Genomic DNA, 14,181 nt, shown 5'->3' with positions numbered 1-14,181 from the left:
GCAGAAATGCCTTAAATTCTTCAGAGTTGGACCTTTTTAAACTCGTATTTTAATTTGAGAAAATGCTAAATAAAAGTAAGTACACTTCACTTATTGAGGAAAATCTGTTTTACAGCATTACAACTCCAGGACTTCTTCAGATTTTTAAGACTACAAAGGAAGTATTTTACAATTTCGTCTTTAACAACACGGATTATACAATATTCATCAGGCAGACACAATCTTACTTACGGACAGACACAGACACACACAACTCTGCAGAGGCCAATCCTGCAGCCTTTACTAAATTCAAAAGTCCCCCTGACGTCAATGAGTCTTTTTCAAGAAGGAGAATTGCAGGATCAGGCCCAAAAAGTGCTTATGATGATGAGATGTTACTTCAACAGATTGAATGTTAGATTAAATATAAAGATTGAGGCAAGACAAGTCTGGGGTTTAAACCCTAGGGAGGATTGACATTTAAAGTGTTGCCACTGAATTATAGCTCTCCACATTGGGTGGGGTAACCTCCCACTGGGTGGAGTGTCTCCCCTAAAGGAAGGGAAAACTGGCACAAGCCAACTTGGTCTTTGAACGATTTCCCTACTTGCCAACTTATGAAGTCGTCCTGACGTCAACTTCGTCAAGAAAGTCTATTGCCCAACTCCGTCTTTTACCGTAGAAAGTTTGCTTGTGTTCAAAACCCCAGCAGACGTAGAAGAGGAATTAAGGAAATAAGCCAGAAAACTCTAAACCAAATAAAGAAATCAGGAAAGAAAAGAGAAGACAGTAGACTGGATTTTCTTAAGTATAGTTAATTTAAAAAAAAAATCCTTTTGTTGGGTCTTCTTGCTTCTAATATCAGCTTAATACAAATAGATATAGATCGCTAGAGACTATTACTAAACATATTTTAAAATCTGGTTTAGCTTTAAAATATGGGGTGGAGAACACACAGAAAGTGGCCGCTCTGCAAGATAGAATCTCTCCTGTCTTCTGCAATGGGCAGTGAATATCTTCCCCAATCAGCGTCACTAACAGGTGTAAAATGCTCTCACACTAGAAAAATAATATTCACTGAACTGCCACCAAAGGTATAGTTAACATACTATTCCTCTCTGAATCACAATAAATTGTTTCTCTAAAAGAAGGCTTCGGGTGCTGGGCGAGAGATAAGAGGTGTGTGTGGGGTCAAACCAAAAAAAGAAAAAGGATAAAGCATCTCAAAATGCCCATGGGAAAAAAAAAATAAAGATCAGAACACAGTTTAAGTTACCGTAACCTGAAATGCACCAGCCATCACAAAGAGCAATTGGAGAAATCCAGCAGAGCTCAGCAGGAAAGATTTTTAATAACAGATTGAAAAACAAGAATAAAAATAACTGCATCAACAGGGCCTTTCTTCCTCAGGCCACAAGCCCGTTTTTACTTGAATTTTAAAAAAATGGCAGTTTGGCCACTAAAACCAATCCAGAACATTATTAAAAGTTAAAAGCTACCAATTACTTCTGTCTGTTCTTTTAAAGCAAAGTTTGGCATTACGTCAGTTGGTTTAAAGAAAACAAGAAAGAGAGAGAGAAAGAAGGAGAGAAAGTTTCCTGCTTGTATAAATTAAACCACCAGGGAAGGTGTCTAGCCACTTGTAAAGCATTTATTACAGGTTTTTAAAGGGCTAGTAACATTTTAAAAAATTAAATATTTTAAAATAAATTTAAGGGAGGAAAAAAAACTTGATCCAAGTCTGGAAAGAAAGCAGACTTACGAGAAGTTAGACATGCGTGAACTGCAGCTAAGAAAAGAAAAATTACTATTAAGACTAAACCTTATGATTCAAAATACTTCTATTTTCAAGGCAGAAATAATCCTATTGTAGCTGCTGTACTCGCACGCATCCCCTGTGAGCATGGAAAAGTTCCACCGAACTTCACGGGATGGAACCAACTGGGTTCTGCAGGGACATCTTACAGAAGTGCCACTCGTGGCAGCTACGCAATTTAATGAAGAATATTCTCTCTATAGCTTTTCTAAATCCACGTACAGAGATCCGCAGCAGGAGTAAGATTCTGTAGTTAATGCGGCAGGACCGTAATAAAAATCACTGGTAGAAAGATTAGCAATTTCTATTAAATTTTAGATGTATTTTCCACTGGTGCTGTTGTTATTAAATTTTAAAGAACCACTTTAAAGGTACTAGAAAATAAGAAACAGATAGCACAGAACATGAATAAAACATAGACAGCTATTAAACAAAGTTTCTTACACGCAGCTATGCCAGTTCACCTAAATCACAGCCTTGTAAGCCCCGTGACGCCAAATCAGAGACTCCTCTGACTCCGGACGACACATCAAGTGGAATGGTGTTCAGTTGTGCAACGCTTTTGGGCTGTGACAAAATGTCCACTGGGGACTTAAATCGAGACCATGGTAGTTATTCTCCCATTGCTCCGTGTTTCATTTGAGCCTTGGTCTGCATGACAAGAAGTCAGAATAATATGCCACCGCTTCTCTCCCCCCGCGCTCCTCTGCCCCAGCAGCGTTTCTTATGTTCTGGGCACGTATACAACTGGCTAAGGAGCTGCATTCTGGAAGGCCCTTTATTGATTAGGTGCAAAACAACATCAAGAAGTGAATAATAAGCATAATCTGAAAAATGTAGTTGCATGTCTTACCCTTGTAAACATTTACTATTTAATGGTGTAATTGTACTTTAATCCTTCACATCATCTGATATAACTCATTATGTGTTTTTCTTTTAATTAGCAAACACACAATCCAAAAAAAGCAAAGCCCAGAAAATTTGTACGTACCACAAAAACTGAAGCGAAAACAGTCTTAATCAAATATTCTCTCTTTGGATGCACGCTTATCTTTTTAAAGTCAAAAGAGAACTTCATTGGCACGGGGTAGGAAAAAGAATTCATGACAGTACCAAGAAAAAAAGTTCTTCTCCAGGAGGACTGGAAAGGGCACTTTTATTTATCTTCTGAACAGACAAAAATAGTAGAACCTAGACCAGATATGCTGTAATTAATGTATCCAAAGGTCAACAGGCAATGGTATTTATACAATAGATGGGTGCAGACTACACTGGTTATAGTATTAATCACCAGTATTTGAAAATAGCATTGTTTTCTTACTAGGTAAGAGCTTTAGAAAGTTTCAGAAACAAAAAAGAAACTTTTTCTTTTTTACTCATACGTGCCTACTATTCTTTTTTAACCAATTGCTTTTTAACTCCTGAGGTGTAATATTTGGGACAAAAATGCCCGAGTTTACAGTCGCCCCGGACTGCCAAAACCAGACCCAGACTACCTCACTGGTTGTGTTGAGGAAACTAAATTAAGCAAGGGCAAACATCAACTGGAAAGTTGTCACTTTACTGAATGAATGGCTTCATTTTACACACCAGTTAGAATATCTTAATCAGAATATATTTCTGTTCAAGGCCAATACTTTTACTACCAGGTGGCAGTTTGTTTTAACTGAAACTGTATTAAAAATGTAATTTATTTCCACTTTACTTTCACCTAACAAAAAGGGTTGTCAGATTCCCAGCCTGCCATGTTCAAAAATATTTAACCATAAACTTTCTCACAATGTTATATTTGGTGTTACCCACAAACCTTTATTAAAGCGATACTGCCAGTGTGGCTGCAGTTAAGATCTGAGAATGTTTCTGTTAAGATTATTACATTGAAATATTGTCAAGAGTTTGTAAGAGACATAAATATTCATACACATTCTAAGTTGGGGGGGTGTAAGTTCCACATAAAAAGAAAAATTTAAATGCATACCCGAAGTTGCCTGTTTGTAATTAAAATTTTGGGTTTTTCCTAAACGTCTTTGCTAATTTTTTAACTCTTTCACACTGTAATGTAAAATAGTTTTGTTTCAAAGCAACTGCCTGGTAAAGTGCTAAAAGAGGTAATTCGCATGAACAGAAAGTAATTAGTCATTGTTTGCACAATGCTTTGAAAATATAAAACCCTATGTGTCAACTAGCATTAAAATATAATATGATTGAAATACAGAGATTTAACAAGCAACCATTGCATCTCACAGACACTCGAGTCCACACACAGGAATTAGTACTACACTGTTATTAATGCACAATCACGATATGTGAATAATATTCTTCACACGTAGGCAGAGCATGCATGAAAACAGTGTGTACTATCAAAGTTTACTATGAACAATAGACAACACGTGATAGAAAAATAATCCTGCTAGGGATTCATAAAATACTGAATTTACTCAATCACCGATAAAAACATAAGGCAACCCACAAAGCTACTGTATAAATTATGCTAAAAATGCATTAAAAATTTAAGAGGATAACCTGGCTGCATCGTAAGTGTTTGATGCCCAAAGAAGTCTCAGATCTCTGAAGTTGTCATTTACATTTTTTTTCCTTTATTAACATTACTATGAAATAAAGAAAAAAATAAAGCCATACTCTCACACGCAAAGATTGCCCAGTGTTATTTAGTGTTTTAGAGGATCACAGGCAAAACATGTAAATTTAAAAGCTGATGCAACTTTGCCCTTTACTTACTTTGTTGTGACTACATATATGCAAAGTTTCAAACAGAGAAAAGGTATTATATGTAACAAAACAAAAAAAAAGGCGATAATCAGACAGAACAGGGTGGATTATGAACTGATTACTCTTCTCATATCTAATCTCTCTTGGTCTTAAAAAGGTGAAGCAGACTTCTGTTGTTACAAACAGTCTGAGATTAACTTGTATATAGGCACTGATGCACTACTGAACTCCAGTGTTACTAATTCTATGTGGCAAACCTCAAGCAGGTATACATTTTTCAAGAGGAAAAAAGAAAAAGTCTTCCCCCCCCCGAGAAACGTTCCACTTGTTTGGTTTGACCACGTTATTAACAAACTTTCATTCAGTGGTTAAAAAAGAAAAAAAAGAGAATCTTTCAAAGTGTTGATATCATTTCCAGACAGCCTTGTCAGCATCACAATTTACAGGAAATAGTTGATGTTCTCAAACAAGCCCTGTATTTACTCATAGACCTAGAGTACTTACTTGAAAAAAAAAAATTCCTCACTCTTTTGGAGGGCTTTTTTTAAATGTCACTCTGGTGGAATATCTGAGAGAGCTGTCTAACCTAACACACACATTGCAAACATGAGGCAAACACAAACTGCAGTTCAGAAGACTACTGTAACTTTTATTCTCATTTTGTCCACGTCAGGAACTGGCTCTTACCACTACTTTCCTTTGCTGCCCCTTGCATTTTTAACTCTGGCAGTCTTTTCTAAATGTTCAACTTTTCCTAAAACCAACAGGAAAGTAACATGATGCCACCAACATCCATAGGATTCAGTTGCGCAGTTGAAGAAGACTGCCTGAATGGCAGAGAAGTTTGATGGTTCCTGGAGAGACTTACTGAACTCGATTAAATAAAACCTGAAGCGTATTAAATTATTGTTTGTTTCAATCAACATTCAAAATGCGCTGCGTGCTGTAAAAGCAGTGAAGGCAGCATGGTCCGCATAATTAGTTTACGCTCTTTTCACTAGAAAATGTTTGCCCCTCGAAGCGGGTTTGTCGCCTTGGTTCCCCAAGCGTGCTGAGGTGCCCCCGGCTCCAGCCCTGCCAGGCAAGGTGCTCGCACTGGCGGAGGAAGGAGTGATGGAGGGGAGACGTCTCTCCACCTCAACTCACCGCTTACCCCCACAGCTCAGTCAGTGCACTTGGAAAGTTTGCCATTTGCAGACAGAAAATACAACCGATTGTGAAAAAAAGATGAAATACAGGAAAGGCTAGCGGGCCCCGCTAGAAACCGCGTAGGAGTGCCGGGATGTCTGAGCGCCTTGATTTGCAGCAGGGAGTCGGATAAACAAAGCCCCCGAAATGTCAAGCCCCCTTGGGGAGAGGCTCGCGTCCCAGGGCAGCGCGGCGGCGGGCAGCACCCCGGGCCCGACCCTGCCCGGCCCCGGCCCCGCGGCCGCTCACCCCCGGCCCGGGCCACCCCGGCTGCCCCGGGCGCGGAGCGCCCACCGCCACGCAGCCCTCCGCGCAGCCCCTGCATCCCCGGCCTCGCCTCCATTCATTCCGCCCTTCCGAAAAGCGAACACGCGGATAACTAAAGCGGGGAGCAGCCCCCCGCCGGCAGCCCCCGGGCGGCGGGGACGAGGGAAGGGGCGGGGGGGAGGAAGCGAGACGCTCCACAAAGTTGTGGCAGGCAGGGGAGAGCCGAGCGTGGGGAGGCAGCGCTGAGAGCAGAGCTTCGCCTTTAAGAGGGAAAAGTTTTACGTCTCTCCGCGCTCCGATTTCAAAAAAAACAAAACAAAACAAAACAAAAAAATCACCACCACCATGTCGCCTTTTCCCCCGGTGTGACCGGGAGGGACCCCGAGCCCCCCTCCCGGCGCAGCACAGCTCCGCACCCGACCTCCCCCGGTGTGTCCCCGGGCAAGGAGGAGGAAAAGGTGGGGGGGGGAGGGGGGAGGAAAAAAAAAGTTTTTCCCAAACTTACTACTCTTCATGATGGTGTCTCTGTGCCCCGCTTGTCATGATCCCCATTAAAACTTCCAGCAGCGGCAGGAGCGGCAGGACTGTGCGACTGCAGCTCATCGGATGCAAACCCTCTTTGCTCGTCTTCTACTTCCACCCCCCGCGTCTCCCTTCCCCTCCCCCCGGAGCGCCCCGGTGCCGGGGAATCGGCGGCCGCGGAGATAAGGCGCGGAGAGGCGCGGAGGGGAGGGCAGAGCCGCACCAGCCCGCGGCCGCCGCCGCCGCTCCCCTCCCCGCCTCCGGGCCAGGGGGCTGCTCCCCCTGCCCGCCGCCGCCGCTGAACTTGACCCTCCCGACTCCAGCGGGGCTACCGCGGTTTTGAAGTCGCCAATTTCCAGCCATCACACATGGCTTTGACCCACCGGCGGGGGGAAAAGGGGGGGCAAGGGGAGGGGGGGGGAATGCACCAAAAAAAGCCTGTGAAATCCGAGCAGCCCCCCGCTCCCTGTGATCATGCCCCCCCCCCCCGCTTTTGTTGTGCTTTTTTTTTGGGGGGGGGTATTTTGGGGGAGGGGGCGCGCCCGCGCTGCCCCCCCGGGCACACGCCGCGCCGCCGCGGGCGCCGCGCCCCCGCCCCGCACGGCGCCCCCCCCCCGCGCCCGCCGCCGCGCCGCCCCCTCCCGGCCCGCCGGCCGCGGCGCCCTCCCCGCCGCCGGGCCGCCCCCGCCCGCGCCCCCCCGCGCCTTACCTGTTGATTAACCGTCAGCAACAGCCCCGGCAGCCTGGAAGATGGTGGAGCCGCGGCGTGAGCCATGAACCGTCTCCTGCTGCCGGCGGAGTTGGCCGCGGATTATGTGGCGGTGGCCGGGAGGGGGGGGGGCGGGGGGCCGCGGCGCCGCTGCCTCCCCCCTCGGCCCCGCTCGGCGGGGAGGGGGCGACGGGCCCGCCGGCCGCCGGCGGGCGGTGCGGTGCGGAGGCGGGGGCGGGGGCGCGGCGGGGCGGGGGGCGCGGGCCGGGGCACGGCGCGGCGGCCCCGCCGGCGGCGAGGCGGCGGCCTGGGAGCGCGGGGCGGCCGGCGCGTTATCAGGACTGTTATCGCTTGTCAGGACCTCCGTCTCCCCGCATTACGTCAGTTTCAAGACACCAACACTATTAATATCAAAGGAGCCTTCGCGGAGGAAAGCGCCACCCCAGACGGAGCGCCCTTAAAGAGACAGTGCAGGCGGCCCCGCCGCGCGGCCCGCGCCGCCCCCCGCCTCCGCCCGCCGCCCGCCGCGACGCGACGCGACGCGGCCTCCGCCGCCGGGCCACGGCCACGGGCGCGCGCGGCCCGAGCCCGGCCGAGCCGGGCGAGCGGAGGCCGCGCAGGGGGCGCGTCGCCCCGCGGCCGCGGGGACTTGGGCTAAGTTGGTGTAGGAATAGCCCGCAGGCCACAGACGCGCCCCGAGCGCGGCCCGCGGGAGGTTGCTCTGCCTTCTGCTGTCATTCGGACCCACCGCTGTCCTGCGAGATTAAAAAAAAGGGGGGGGGGGGGTAAAAGGCGCGACCCACGCGCGGCAATAGCTGCCTCCCTCGGGAGATCCGAGCTCTGCGCGGGACACGGAGGACTCTGCGGGGAAATGTAGATTTAGTGTCGCCGCTCTCGTCCCTTCCCCCCCCCCCCCCCCCCCCCGCGTTTCTGTGCGGGTGTTGAGGCGGATGGACAGACGCTTTCCAGGCTTTGGGATGGATATTCCCCGCTGCTCTTTGATACCAATCGCAAGTCAGTCCCAAGCTGCTCCAAGAAAACCCTTACAACTTTTACTGGTTGTGCAGAACCTTTTCGATTCAAAATACTCTGGTTTCTCCTATGCTACAAATTGCCAGAAGTCTGTATGTTAATGTAAAAACGCTCTCTAAGGAGAAGCAGTACATAAAAGGTTCCTGTGAAAGGGTTTTAAAATCCCAAATATAGTAGGCATTAAAAACTATGTAAACATTTGTTGGGCATTTGGACACAATTTTTCTGCAGTTAGGTGACTTTATATGGCATGGTTTTCCTCCCATGCAAGTCGTTTTAAACTGATTTCACATTAAAATAGATGCATTCTGGTTGCTTGCAACTGCTAACACATTGTTCAAGGCAGAAGCTGGAAAAGAGTTAAATCACTACCGTGCGAAAGATGAAGCTGCTTCCCCCCAAATGTTTGAAATGACATAACTTTTTCCTTAAAATTTTATTCTCAAATACACGGTGAAATGTAAAGTGTAAAATCTTCAGAGATACACGCTGACGCAAATGAAACCCTACTGTAAAACGTATGGCGTTTGCAGCCCTCTCTCTAAACTTAAACATTCTTCATATATGTGTAGTATAATCCACTGGCAGATTTGTAAAGTAATTGCTCGTGTAAATCACCCAGTAACACGTTTCCCCCTTAAGTTCTTTTGTAGGATTGTCTGATAAAGCGCTTTATGAATAGAAAAGCAATAATTCACATACAAGAGGTGAACTTGTCATGTTGAAAATGGAAGGTAAAATATAGTTGCACGATGAGGTGCACAGTAGGATCCCCGAGACGGGGAGAGGAGAACTGACAGATTATGTGTGGGACTCCCTCTATACCCATCAGCAGAAAATCAGTTCGGAGCAGTGGAGATGTTTATATGTGGAATGAGAAGAAAAGTAATATCAGAATTTAAAATTTGTTACAAAGTCTGCCTCGATACTTTAGTACTGGGGCCATGCTCGGTAGCACCTCACTAGTATGTGCACAGAGAACCTTTCCTGACTTCGTAAACCTTTACTTCTTCTCAAGCTGCAAATGCCATGGCTGAATCACAGTCGAAGAGACAAACCACTTTCACAAATTTTAGTGAATGCAGAATTCTGAAAAGCAAGTATTTTTGTCCCGTTCGCACCTATTCGAATGTGTTCTTGTCTGCAATTTAGGTTTTATTATTGTTGCTGAGTATGTCAGCCCCGAGTGACACTTCACTTGGCAGATGTCTTGCATATGAAGGGTTAAAATCAGCAGGTATTTTGTCTGATGATTTGGCTAAGCATCTTACAAGCAGGGCTTGAGTGGAAAATATTTAAACAAGGGTTATTCCCTTTGCTTCTCAGCTCTAGTGAGACTTATTAATGTCTTTTTATTTTAAACCAGGAAATGATGCCCCCCACACCTTAAATCCCAGCCAGTTCGTATGTGTGGCTGCAGCTTTCCCAGATTTTATTCGCATTATGACAAACTGTGAAGAAGATCGATAATAGTGAAAGCGCAAGTTTCAACACGTGTAAAGCTTGATAACAAACACACCTTTTTTCACCTGTAGAACAACATTAGAGAGATGTAGTTTTAAAAGACATAAGCCTCTCTTCGCATATGCTTTTAAAATGAAACCACAAAAGCTGTTCATAAGCAAAGATGAGAAGGACAAAATATGTCTTCATAGTTTCAAGTAGACAACTCTAATGAAATACTGTATCTCTCAGAAAAAGTTTGTTACCGTATCTTTGTAAAAAATGCTTGCATGATACATTCTGCATTTCAAGTTAAAATAAAGCAGATCAAGAAGACGTCAATATCAATCTGTTTATATTCACCACAAAAGAACTGTAGAGAACTTAATAAAGGCAAAAATATTTTCATAAACTTTTTCAGGCAAATTATTTATTTATGAAATAATTTACAAAGAAAATTTTTACCTCATGGCTTAGATACATTGCATATGCTTATGATTGACACAATATGTTCAGGCTCAAAGGCCCGTATAGCCTTTTTTTCCCTTCCTTTTTTTTTTTTTAATCCTAGCAGGAATATTTCAAAACAACCAACTAATTCATGAAGTCATACAGTAATTGTTTGACAGTTGTTTCTAATATAGAAAAATAAGTTATGTATATTGTTTTCATTCAAATATTTGTTGATTTGTTGTTAGAATCCTTTGACGTTGACATGTCACAAATTTCATTAGGAGAAATATTGGAGATTTATTTTTATTTATTATCTTCTGCTGTCAAACATTTGCAAAACCACTAAAGCAAGTTTTATTTCACTTTATTCAAAACTCATAGTACATGATAGGTGGTTGCTGAAATAACAAGTCCAGCTTTCTGTAACAGATAAGAGCTGAGGAAATGAAGGAAAATCAGCAAAGCGAGAAGATGCAGAGAAAGTGCTGCTTTCACTGAGAGGCATGACCAAAGTAACTTCTAAATAATCCTCCATTTTTCTTTACACTCGGCACATTCTCCATTGAGGGAGAATACAGAGGCCAGTCACAGTTGCTTCTTGAAGGAAAACAGTATAACAGTCATTGTTTATCAAGATGACATAACACGCCATTTATGCCTTTATTGTTTAATGCAGTTTCTCTTTTCTTGTAGTTTACTCAGCGTAGATACAAAGAGGGATTAACAGTTAAGCATAAGCATACTTGTTTTACAATTTCAGCCTTTTAGTGCATAACTTACTTACTTAAAATACTAGAGCCTATAATCACAATGATTTTACCTGATGGAACATGCATTTCAGAAATATAATCCAACTGTTTACCCTAACACATCATAAATTGCAATTCGTTACAAAAACCTCAGAGATTGACATCCATTGCTCTTAAATGCCTGCTGTTTTAGCACACATCATCAAGAAAGTATTTCTGTATTATTCTCCCTGCAGTTGGTAGTATATCACATGAATTCTAAAGACCATTTTCTTATACTGTCTTCAGTAATGAGCATTTTGAGGAGCATTTAGTTATGTGTCTGGGGCACTCCAGTGTGAGTTTCTTGGGAATATAAACACGGCAACTTGCAGGATTTCTGCAGACCCGCTTCTTTTCCTTGCACAACTTTTGTGACATGAAATCATCGGGAAACTTTTGTTCCCTTTCTTACACCCTGCACAGAGTCAAGTTTCTAAACTTCAAGTTGTGCGCCAAAGGCAAAAAACTACCACCAATTTTCAAAGAAACGGGACTGGGGACCCTAACGATGTGGTTGAAACGTCTCTGAAAAGAGATTATGCGTTGTGATAGACAGGGCAGCGCTGAGAACAGCCAATGAAACAGCATGCAACAGAAGAGCTAATACCATGGCATCATCCCAGATTCAACAGATGTTTTCTAGGGGGATTGGATATCTGGTAATGGGAAATGGAACCTTTCTCTTCTATGTCACTGGTTTTAACACAGGCCAGTAGTGATGGAAAGTCAATAATATCCAATGCTTGTTTGGTAGCTTTCTCCACTGCATGGTAGGAAAATGTCCTCCTGACATTAGCGCACCACGGCTGGCCGGGACTCCCCAGCGCCCCGGTGGCACTGCTGGCAAAAGGGCCTTGCACAGAAACGCCTGGAAACCCTTTTCCCTCTGAGCGGTCTCCCGGGGAGGGATGAGGAACACCAACCGGGCATAGACTGCTCCTGCTAATGGCATGTCTGCAGATAGTTAAATAACTCTGGCAGCCGCAAAAGATAATTTATCACTTTACACTATCGTAAAATCTACTAGAAAATTAAAAATGCTAAAACACCAGACTCCCTGAAATCATTTACATGCAGGAATCCACATAATTGTATAGATTCTGATCTTAAAAATGCTGTGTAAAAGGCATTCATCCAAAGCTCTGAAAAACCTCACATGCACATACATATGGAGTAATATATAATGGGTGTCTCCCAACAAATATCAATAAAGGAGGTGGCAGTGTTTCTTCCCACATTTCAACCGCAAGTTCAGCATATCAGAACAACCTGAGCCCCCTGTCCTGTCATCACCCCCTGCCAGACAGAGCCACCACCTGTCCCTGCCTCAGTTCCATATTCATCTTCCCTCCAGCATTTCTAGCATTTCTGGAGAGGTTAATCTGGATCGGTTCAAAGTGCATTGAAGTCAATGGAAAAAAAAAGCTGTAAATGAGTTTAGTAATCTTTACATTAGGTCCTATATGCAAGCATTTTTCAGTCTTATTCTTAAGGTTCGTTGCTATGAAATTGTGGTGTTCTGGACATAACAATATTAAAACTCACTACAGTATCTTCTAATATAAAGCAACAATTCTGTACAATTGAGGTGTTTGGCTCAAAAGGAGTTTTCTTTCATTTGATTTCTTATAAATAGTTTTTTCTTTTCCATTTATGACTTCTCACTATGTTCAAGTCTTTATTTTAATGTGACAGACTACAAGCAACATGTTTTTATTGCAGAAAAGATTTATTTACATAGATACTGATGCAAGGTCTCAGATTAAGTTTAGGAAAAGGAAATACCTTTCATATATATATATATATATTTCACTTTGCACAAAAGTGCACTTTCCATTCCAATACAAACATCAAATGCATACCCACAATATATGGCCCAGGATGTACAGTAATAGCTATTGGGAATCTCAGACACACAATGCATTGGTAAAATTACCAAGATACTGTCACTGTTTCCAGTTACAAGTGCAGGGAAAGTCACACAGTGAAGGTAAACATGGCGATGTAACATACGGTCTTTAGTGGTCTCTACCAGTCTCCTGTGAAGCTCTTTCAAGCACACACACAAGGACATGCAAATAGCATTCAACCAAACTAATACATCTAACTGTCAAAGTGTGCAATGCTTTGTGTAAGGAAGGGCTTGCCCTTAATCCGGCCTTACCCTCTGTATCATGATCCAGTTCATCTTGCAAAGATGTGATCTGATGAACCACTGTGGGCCAGGAGTGATTACTGATAGGCAGAAATTTACCTTGCATCAGCTCCTGAACTGGGACTAGGGGATTTTTAGAGCAAAAGGAAGAAAGGTCAGCATGTTCACAGAATCAGAGAATCACAAAATGGCTGAGGCTGGAAGGGACCCTCTGGAGGTCATCTTGTCCAATCCCCCTGCTCAGGCAGGGCCACCTACGCCCAGTTGCCCAGGACCCAGTTCCTCCATTTGGAGACTTCATAGTTCTCCAGTAGTCTACACGACTGCTATAACTTGTTCCTGCACTGAGACAACTTGAAGGAGCTTTCTAATCTGAGTGAGAAGCGCACCCTGACCTGCTTTCTGTCTGACCTCTGCATAAGAATAAATACACATCCACAACTTAGAAATTTAGTTATGATACCTCTTTTAATGCTTAGTCTTTGGAAACAGGTAACCTAACAAGAATGCCGCCTTGGTTAACACTAAGGCTTGTTGCCACCAAGATAAACCACATCCTTTAGTTGTGAAATGGCAGTGCCACTGTCTGTTGAAAAACATGAAACAACTGTAGGCATCCTTTAAACTTATTCAAGAGCTTGCTTGATTTTCCTCAGTGTTTATCAGTCTTGAAAGAGGATTTCTTTGGAAATAGTAATTCCTTTAGGGAAGAGCACATCAACCTACACAAGTGGCAGCAGCCTTAGGTCACTTGGTTCTGCTCTCTCACTTAGAAACCTCATTTCTGTTCATACCTCTCACTCTTCAGGAGCTGGATCACATGCCCATACACAAGGTTTTACTGAGCACATCGTGAATCAGGCAAAAATAATGCTGATGGAACAGCGTTCGTTTACACTTGGGATCTTGATGTGGTGAAGTGCAGATCATGACCCAGAAAACATGTGTGTCCTTGTCTACTTCAATGCCTGGACAAACTGATCCCACAGAGGGCAAAAAAATAGTCTTTACTACATCAATTCTTTTTTTTCCTCCTTCCTGACTCCACTGCTTTTAGTTCCTTTCATTGCTCACATAAAACAGACAGTTACCTTAT

At 43.9% G+C, this 14,181-nt stretch overlaps 1 protein-coding gene across 3 annotated transcripts in view; it reads right to left on the bottom strand.

The window, feature by feature from the left end:
- The window catches only part of TRPS1 (transcriptional repressor GATA binding 1), a 218,102-nt gene extending 210,805 nt beyond the window's left edge, over positions 1–7,297 (bottom strand). For 2 of the 3 annotated variants that reach the window (XM_076329209.1, XM_076329212.1), the window contains exon 1: positions 7,212–7,297. The gene's annotated coding sequence lies outside the window, so the exon portion shown is untranslated. Of the gene's footprint in view, positions 1–6,485; positions 6,536–7,211 lie in introns of those variants that run through there. The other variant, XM_076329210.1, reaches the window with a different exon arrangement.
- Positions 7,298–14,181: the final 6,884 nt, after the last annotated feature.

This window comes from Aptenodytes patagonicus, chromosome 2 (genome assembly GCF_965638725.1).
Source record: "Aptenodytes patagonicus chromosome 2, bAptPat1.pri.cur, whole genome shotgun sequence".
NCBI lineage: Eukaryota > Metazoa > Chordata > Aves > Sphenisciformes > Spheniscidae > Aptenodytes > Aptenodytes patagonicus.
Note: the sequence above shows the minus strand (reverse complement) of the source record. Positions and strands in the feature narration are given on the sequence as shown.